The sequence below is a fragment of the Aristolochia californica genome, unplaced genomic scaffold (assembly GCF_029961685.1).
Source record: "Aristolochia californica isolate CCGP_79_NKW_82.1479 unplaced genomic scaffold, dmAriCali1.0.hap1 SCAF_3, whole genome shotgun sequence".
NCBI classification, from domain to species: Eukaryota; Viridiplantae; Streptophyta; class Magnoliopsida; order Piperales; family Aristolochiaceae; genus Aristolochia; species Aristolochia californica.
The window spans coordinates 24,850,315-24,860,604 of record NW_027181992.1 but is presented as its reverse complement, the minus strand read 5'-3'; positions in this window follow the sequence as shown (position 1 = coordinate 24,860,604).

Sequence of the window (10,290 nt, the reverse complement as noted above, 5' to 3'; positions counted from 1 at the left end):
AGATATAAGGCAAATACATCGCAACAAAATGAAAATATTAGAGTTCATGTACGCAAAAAAAAATTTGAAAACTATAATAAATGTAAGTGAAGAGAATTATTTCATGCACTACAAAAACGAACTCCAAGGTTTTGTTATCCATGTTTGGGAAATTCCACTAGTACAAACCCCCTAATAATTAGCGTGGAGTAATTTTTTAGGAAAGGGACTTCTAACCGATCCTAACATGCTTTAAATGTGGTGTCCATGCATGCCAGAAGCATGTTGAGGATGCAAGTGGCCTAATGATGCAAAAAATTTGAAGGAGAAGAAAACATCAAATTCTCAAGTGGCTTGATATTTACCAAAGCCAAACAACCCACTTTTTTCCTATCCTTAGAAATCACAGATACATTCTGGAATAATCTCTCTCAGCATTTGTTTATTTCCCTTTTTGGATGTTCAAATTTTTTTTTTCCGATCCAAACATGAGTTTTCACTCTCCCAATTCTCTCGTAAACAAAAAAGATATAAGGCAAATAGATCTCAACAAAATGAAAATTTTAGAGTTCATGTATGAAAAAAAAAATTTGAAAACTATAATAAATGTAAGAGAAGAAAATTATTTCACGCACTACAAAAATGAACTCCAAGGTTTTGTTATCCATGTTTTGGAAATTCCGCTAGTACATACCCCTTAATAATTAGCGTGGTGGAATTTTGTAGGAAAGGGACTTCTAACCGATCCTAACGTGCTTTAAATGTGGTGTCCATGCATGCCAGAAGCAAGTTCAGGATGCAAGTGGGCTAATGATGCCAAAAATTTCAAGGAGTAGAAAAAATCAAATTCTCAAGTGGTTGGATATTTACCAGAGCAAAACAACCCACTTTTGCCTATCCCTAGAAATCACAGATACTTTCTGGAATTATCTCTCTCGGCATTTGTGAATTTCCCATTTTGGATGCTCAAATTTTCTTCTTCAGATCCAAACTTGACATTTCACTCTGCAATTTCTCTCGTAAACAAAAAAGATATAAGGCAAATAGATCGCAACAAAATGAAAATTTTCGAGTTCATGTATGCAAAAAAAATTTTGAAAACTATAATAAATGTAAGTGAAGAAAATTATTTCAAGCATTACAAAAATGAACCCCAAGGTTTTGTTATCCATGTTTGGGAAATTCCACTAGTACAAACCCCCTAATAATTAGCTTGGTGGAATTTTGTAGGGAAGGGACTTCTAACGGATCCTAACATGCTTTAAATGTGGTGTCCATGCATGCCAGAAGCATGTTGAGGATGCAAGTGGCCTAATGATGCCAAAATTTTCAAGGAGTAGAAAAAATCAAATTCTCAAGTGGTTGGATATTTACCAGAGCCAAACAACCCACTTTTTGCCTATCCTAAGAAATCACAGATACTTTCTAGATTTATCTCTCTCAGCATTTGTGCATTTCCCATTTTGGATGTTCAAATTTTTTTTTGCAAATTCAAACTTGAGTTTTCACTCTCCCATTTCTCTCGTAAACAAAAAAGATATAAGGCAAATAGATCCCAACAAAATGAAAATATTAGAGTTCATGGATGCAAAAAAAATTTGAAAACTATAATAAATGTAAGTGCAGAAAGTTATTTCACGCACTACAAAAATGAACTCCAAGGTCTTGTTATCCATGTTTGGGAAATTCCACTAGTACAAACCCCCTAATAATTAGTTTGGTGGAATTTTGTACAAAAGGAACTTCTAACTGCTCGTAACATGCTTTAAATGTGGTGTCCATGCATGCCAGAAGGATGTTGAGGATGCAAGTGGCCTAATAATGCCAAAAATTTCAATGAGTAGAAAAAATCAAATTCTCAAGTGGTTGGATATTTACCAGAGCCAAACAACCACTTTTTGCCTATCCTTAGAAATCACAGATACTTTCTGGAATTATCTCTCTCAGCATTTCTGAATTTTCCATTTTGGCTGTTCAAATTTTTTTTTTACAGATCCAATCTTGAGTTTTCACTCTCCCATTTCTAACGTAAACAACAAAGATATAAGGCAAATAGATCGCAACAAAATGAAAATTTCAGAGTTCAAGTATGCAAAAAAAAATTTGAAAACTATAATAAATGTAAGTGCAGAAAGTTATTTCACGCACTACAAAAATGAACTCCAAGGTCTTGTTATCCATGTTTGGGAAATTCCACTAGTACAAACCCCCTAATAATTAGTTTGGTGGAATTTTGTACAAAAGGAACTTCTAACTGCTCGTAACATGCTTTAAATGTGGTGTCCATGCATGCCAGAAAGATGTTGAGGATGCAAGTGGCCTATTGATGCCAAAAATTTCAAGGAGTAGAGAAAATCAAATTCTCAATTGGTTGGATATTTACCAGAGCCAAACAACCCACTTTTTGCCTATCCTTAGAAATCACAGATATTTTCTGGAATTATCTCTCTCAGCATTTCTTCATTTCCCATTTTGGATGTTCAATTTTTTTTTTGCAGATCCAAACTTGAGGTTTCACTCTCCCATTTCTCTCGTAAACAAAAAAGATATAAGGAAAATAGATCGCAACAAAATGAAAATATTAGAGTTCATGGATGCATAAAAAAATTTGAAAACTATAATAAATGTAAGTGCAGAAAGTTATTTCACGCACTACAAAAATCAACTCCAAGGTCTTGTTATCCATGTTTGGGAAATTCCACTAGTACAAACCCCCTAATAATTCGTTTGGTGGAATTTTGTAGGAAAGGAACTTCTAACTGTTCGTAACATGCTTTAAATGTGGTGTCCATGCATGCCAGAAGCATGTTGAGGATGCCAGTGGCCTAATGATGCCAAAAATTTCAAGAAGTAGAAAAAATCAAATTCTCAATTTATTTACCAGAGCCAAACAACCAACTCTTTGCCTATCCTTGGAAATCACAGATACTTTCTGGAATTATCTCTCTCAGCTTTTGTGCATTTCCCATTTTGGATTTTCTAATTTTCTTTTTCAGATCCAAACTTGAGTTTTCACTCTCCCATCTCTCTCGTAAACAAAAAAGATATAAGGCAAATAGATCGCAACAAAATGAAATTATTAGAGTTCATGGACGCAAAAAAAAATTTGAAAACTATAATAAATGTAAGTGAAGAGAATTATTTCATGCACTACAAAAACGAACTCCAAGGTTTTGTTATCCATGTTTGGGAAATTCCACTAGTACAAACCCCCTAATAATTAGCGTGGAGTAATTTTTTAGGAAAGGGACTTCTAACCGATCCTAACATGCTTTAAATGTGGTGTCCATGCATGCCAGAAGCATGTTGAGGATGCAAGTGGCCTAATGATGCAAAAAATTTGAAGGAGAAGAAAAAATCAAATTCTCAAGTGGTTTGATATTTACCAGAGCCAAACAACCCACTTTTTTCCTATCCTTAGAAATCACAGATACATTCTGGAATAATCTCTCTCAGCATTTGAGCATTTCCCATTTTGGATGTTCAAATTTTTTTTTTCAGATCCAAACTTGAGTTTTAATTCTCCATTTTCTCTCTTAAAGAAAAAAGATATAAGGCAAATAGATCGCAACGAAATGAAAATTTTAGAGTTTATGTGTGCAAAAAAAAATTTGAAAACTATAATAATTGTAAGTGAACAAAATTATTTCACGCACTACAAAAATGAACTCAAACGTTTTGTTATCCATGTTTGGGAAATTCCACTAGTACAAACCCTCTAATAATTATCTTGGTGGAATTTTGTAGGAAAGGAACAGCAAACTGATCCTAACATGCATTAAATGTGGTGTCCATGCATGCCAGAAGCATGTTATGAATGCAAGTGGCCTAATGATGCCAAAAATTTAGAGGAGTAGAAAAATCAAATTCTCAAGGGGTTGGATATTTACCAGAGCGAAACAACCCAGTTTTTGCCTATCCTTAGAAATCACAGATACTTTCTGGAATAATCTCTCTCAGCATTTGTGTATTTCCCATTTTGGATGTTCAAATTTTTTTTTTGCAGATCCAAACTTGAGTTTTAACTCTCCCATTTCTCTCGTAAACTAAAAAGATATAAAGCTAAAAGATCGCAACAAAATGAAAATTTTAGAGTTCATGTATGCAAAAAAAAAATTGAAAACAATAATAAATGTAAGTGAAGAAAGTTATTTCACGCACTACAAAAATGAACTCCAAGGTTTTCTTATCCATGTTTGGGAAATTCAACTAGTACAAACCCCCTAATAATTAGCATGGTGGAATTTTGTAGGGAAGGGACTTCAAACAGATCTTAACATGCTTTAAATGTGGTGTCCATACATGCCAGAAGCTTGTTGAGGATGCCAGTGGCCTAATGTTGCCAAAATTTTCAAGGAGTAGAAAAAATCAAATTCTCAAGTGGTTTGATAATTACCAGAGCCAAACAACCCACTTTTTGCCTATCCTTAGAAATCACAGATACTTTCTGGAATTATCTCTCTCAGCCTTTGTGAATTTCCCATTTTGGATGTTCAAATTTTTTTTTTGCGGATCCAAACTTGAGTTTTCACTCTCCCATTTCTCTCTTAAACAAAAAATATATCAGGCAAATAGATCGCAAGAAAATGAAAATTTTAGAGTTCATGTATGCAAAAAAAAAATTGAAAACAATAATAAATGTAAGTGAAGAAAGTTATTTCACGCACTACAAAAATGAACTCCAAGGTTTTCTTATCCATGTTTGGGAAATTCAACTAGTACAAACCCCGTAATAATTAGCATGGTGGAATTTTGTAGGGAAGGGACTTCTAACAGATCGTAACATGCTTTAAATGTGGTGTCCATGCATGCCAGAAGCATGTTGAGGATGCCAGTGGCCTAATGTTTCAAAAATTTTCAAGGAGTAGAAAAAATCAAATTCTCAAGTGGTTTGATATTTACCAGAGCCAAACAACCCACTTTTTGCCTATCCTTAGAAATCACAGATACTTTCTGGAATTATCTCTCTCAGGCTTTGTGAATTTCCCATTTTGGATGTTCAAATTTTTTTTTTGCGGATCCAAACTTGAGTTTTCACTCTCCCATTTCTCTCGTAAACAAAAAAGATATCAGGCAAATAGATCGCAACAAAAAGAAAATATTAGAGTTCATGTATGCAAAAAAAAAATAGAAAACTATAATAAATGTAAGTGAAAAAAATTATTTCACGCACTAGAAAAATGAAGTCCATGGTTTTGTTATCCATGTTTGGGAAATTCCACTAGTACAAATCCCCTAATAATTAGCTTGGTGGAATTTGGTTGGAAAGGAACTTCTAACTATTCCTAACATTCTTTAAATGTGGTGTCCATGATTGCCAGAACCATGTTTTGGATGCAAGTGGCCTTATGATGCCAAAAATTTCAAGGAGTAGAAAAAATCAAATTCTCAAGTGGTTGAATATTTACCAGAGCCAAACAACCCACTTTTTGCCTATCCTTAGAAATCACAGATACTTTCTGGAATAATCTCTCTCAGCATTTGTGCATTTCCCATTTTGGATGTTCGAATTTTTTTTTTGCAATCCAAACTTGAATTTTCACTCTCCCATTTCTCTCGTAAACATAAAAGACATAAGGCAAATTGATCGCAACAAAATGAAAATTTTAGAGTTCATGTTTGCAAAAAAAAATTTGAAAACTATAATAAATGTAAATGAAGAAAATTATTTCATGCACTACAAAAATGAACTCCAAAGTTTTGTTATCCATGTTTGGGAAATTCCACTTGTACAAACCCCCTAATAATTAGCTTGGTGGAATTTTGTAGGAAAGGGACTTCTAACTGATCCTAACATGCTTAAAATGTGGTGTCCATGCATGCCAGCAGAATTTTGAGGATGCAAGTGGCCTAATGATGCCAAAAATTTCAAGAAGTACAAAAAATCAAATTCTCAAGTTATTTACCAGAGCCAAACAACCCACTTTTTGGCTATCCTTAGAAATCACAGATACTTTCTAGAATTATCTCTCTCAGCATCTGTGCATATCCCATTTTGGATGTTCAAATTTTTTTTTTTTCTGATCCAAACTTGAGTTTTTACTCTCCCATTTCTCTCGTAAGCAAAAATGATATAAGGCAAATAGATCGCAAAAAAATTAAAATTTTAGAGTTCATGTATGCAAAAAAAATTTGAAAACTATAATAAATGTAAATGAAGAAATTTATTTCACGCACTACAAAAATGAACTCCAAGGTTTTGTTATCCATGTTAGGGAAATTCCACTAGTACAAACCCCCTAATAATTAGCTTGGTGGAATTTTGTAGGAAATGGACTTCTAACTGATCCTAACATGCTTAAAATGTGGTGTCCAAGCATGCCAGATGCATTTTGAGGATGCAAGTGGGCTAATGATGCCAAAAATTTCAAGAAGTAGAAAAAATCAAATTCTCAAGTTATTTACCAGAGCCAAACAACCCACTTTTTGCCCATCCTTAGAAATCACAGATACTTTCTGGAATTATCTTTCTCAGCATTTGTGCATTAGCAATTTTGGATGATCAAATTTTTTTTTTCAGATCCAAACTTGAGTTTTAACTCTCCCATTTCTCTCGTAAACAAAAAAGATATAAGGCAAATAGATCGCAACAAAATGATAATTTTGGAGTTCATGTATGCAAAAAAAAATTGAAAACTATAACAAATGTAAGTGAAGAAAATTATTTCACGCACTACAAAAATGAACTCCAAGGTTTTGTTATCCATGTTTGGGAAACTCCACTAGTACAAACCCCCTAATAATTAGCATGGTGGAATTTTTTAGGAAAGGAACTTCTAACTGATCCTATGATGCTTTAAATGTGGTGTCCACGCATGCCAGAAGCATGTGGAGGATGTAAGTGGCCTAATGATGCCAAAAATTTCAAGGAGTAGAAAAAATCAAATTCTCAAGTGGTTGGATATGTACCAGAGCCAAACAACACACTTTTTACCTATCCTTAGAAATCACAGATACTTTCTGGAATTATCTCTCTAAGCATTTGTGCATTTCCCATTTTGGATGTTCAAATTTTTTTTTTCAGATCCAAAGTTGAGTTTTCGCTCTCCCATTTCTCTCGTAAACAAAAAAGATATAAGGCAAATAGATCGCAACAAAATGAAAATTTTAGAGTTAATTTATGCAAAAAAAATTTGAAAACTATAATAAATGTAAATGAAGAAAATTATTTCACGCTCTACAAAAATGAACTCCAAGGTTTTGTTATCCAAGTTTGGGAAATTCCACTAGTACAAACCCCCTAATAATTAGCTAGGTGGAATTTTGTAGGAAAGGGACTTCTAACCGATCCTAACATGCTTTAAATGTGGTGTCCAATCATGCCAGAACCATGTTGAGGATGCAAGTGGCCTCATGATGACAAAAATTTCAAGGAGTAGAAAAAATCAAATTCTCAAGTGGTTGGATATTTACCAGAGCCAAACAACCCACTTTTTTCCTATCCTTAGAAATCCCAGATACTTTCTGGAATTATCTCTCTCTGCTTTTGAGCATTTCCCATTTTGGATGTTCAAATTTTTTTTTTCAGATCCAAACTTGAGTTTTAATTCTCCATTTTCTCTCTTAAAGAAAAAAGATATAAGGCAAATAGATCGCAACGAAATGAAAATTTTAGAGTTTATGTGTGCAAAAAAAAATTTGAAAACTATAATAAATGTAAGTGAAGAAAATTATTTCACGCACTACAAAAATGAACTCCAAGGTTTTGTTATCCATGTTTGGGAAATTCCACTAGTACAAACCCCCTAATAATTAGCTTGGTGGAATTTTGTAGGAAAGGGACTTCTAACTAATCCTAACATGCTTCAAATGTGGAGTCCATGCGTCGCAGAAGAATGTTGAGGGTGGAAGTGGCATAATCATGCAAAAAATTTCAAGGAGTAGAAAAAATCAAATTTTCAAGTTATTTACCAGAGCCAAATAATCCACTTTTTTCCTATCCTTAGAAATCACAGATGCTTTCTAGAATTATCTCTCTCAGCATTTGTGCATTTCCCATTTTGGATGTTCAAATTTTTTTTTTTTAGATCCAAACTTGAGTTTTCACTCTCCCATTTCTCTCGTAAACAAAAAAGATATAAGGCAAATAGATCGCAACAAATTGAAAATTTTAGACTACATGTATGCAAAAAAATTTGAAATCTATAATAAATGTAAGTGAAGAAAATTATTTCATGCACTAAAAAAATGAACTCCAAGGTTTTGTTATCCATCTTTGGGAAATTCCACTAGTAGAAACCTCCGAATAATTAGCTTTGTGGAATTTTGTAGGAAAGAGACTTCTAAGTAATCCAAACATGCTTTAAATGTGGTGTCCATGCATGTCAGAAGCATGTTGAGGATGCAAGTGGCCTAATGATGCAAAAAAATTCAAGGAGTTGAAAAAATCAAATTCTCAAGTGGTTGGATATTTACCAGAGCCAAACAACCCACTTTTTGCCTATCCTTAGAAATCACAGATACTTGTTGGAATAATCTCTCTCAGCATTTGTGCATTTCCCATTTTGGATGTTCAAATTTTGTTTTTGCAGATCCAAAGTTGAGTTTTCATTCTCCCATTTCTCTCGTAAATAAAAAAGATATAAGGCAAAAAGATCGCAACAAAATGAAAATTTTAGAGTTCATGTATGCAAAAAAAAAGTTGAAAACAATAATAAATGTAAGTGAAGAAAGTTATTTCATGCACTACAAAACTGAACTCCAAGGTTTTGTTATCCATGTTTGGGAAATTCCACTAGTACAAACCCCCTAATAATTAGCTTGGTGAAATTTTGTAGGAAAGGGACTTCTAACCGATCCTAACATGCTTCAAATGTGGTGTCCATGCTTGCCAGAAGCATGTTGAGGATGCCAGTGGCATTATGTTGCCAAAAATTTCAAGGAGTAGAAAAAATCATATTCTCAAGTGGTTGGATATTTACCAGAGCCAAACAACCCAATTTTTGCCTATCTTTAGAAATCACAGATACTTTCTGGAATAATCTCTCTCAGCATTTGTGCATTTCCCATTTTGGATGTTCAAATTTTTTTTTTCAGATCCAAACTTGAGTTTTCACTCTCCCATTTCTCTCGTAAACAAAAACGACATAAGGGAAATAGATCGCAACAAAATGAAAATTTTACAGTTCATGAATGCAAAAAAAAATTTAAAACTATAATAAATGTAAGTGAACAAAATTATTTCATGCACTACAAAAATGAACTCTAAGGTTTTGTTATCCATGTTTGGGAAATTCCACCAGTACAAACCCCCTAATAATTAGCTTGGTGGAATTTTGTAGGAAAGGGACTTCTAACTGATCCTAACATGCTATAAATGTGGTGTCTATGCATGCCATAAGCATGTTGAGGATGCAAGTGGCCTAATGATGCCAAAAATTTGAACGACTAGAAAAAATCAATTTTTCAAGTTATTATCCAGAGCTAAACAACCCACTTTTTTCCTATCCTTAGACATCACAGATACTTTCTGGACTTATCTCTCTCAGCATTTGAGCATTTCCCATTTTGGATGTTCAAATTTTTTTTTTCAGATCCAAACTTGAGTTTTCACTCTCCCATTTCTCTCGTAAACAAAAAAGATATAAGGCAAATAGATTGCAACAAAATGAAAATTTGAGAGTTCATGTATGCAAAAAAAAATTGAAATCAATAGTAAATGTAAGTGAAGAAAATTATTCCACGCACTACAAAAATGAACTCCAAGGTTTTGTTATCCATGTTTGGGAAATTTCACTTGTAGAAACCCCCTGATAATTAGCTTTGTGGAATTTTGTATGAAAGAGACTTCTAACTGAACCTAATATGCTTTAAATGTGGTGCCCATGCATGCCAGAAGCATGTGGAGGATGCAAGTGGCCTAATGACGGCAAAAATTTCAAGGAGTAGAAAAAATCAAATTCTCAAGTGGTTGGATAATTACCAGAGCCAAACAACCCACTTATTGCCTGACCTTAGAAATCACAGATAGTTTTTGGAATTATCTCTGTCAGCATTTGTGCATTTCCCATTTTGGATGTTCAATTTTTTTTTTTACAGATCCAAACTTGAGTTTTCACTCTCCCATATCTCTTGTAAACAAAAAAGATATAAGGCAAAATAGATCGCAACAAAATGAAAACATTAGAGTTCATGTATGCAAAAAAAAATTTGAAAACAATAATAAATGTAAGTGAAGAAAATCAATTCACGCACTACAAAAATGAACTCCAAGGTTTTGTTATCCATGTTTGGAAAATTCCACTAGTACAAACCTCCTAATAATTAGATTGGTGGAATTTTGTAGGAAAGGGACTTCTAACTGATACTAAC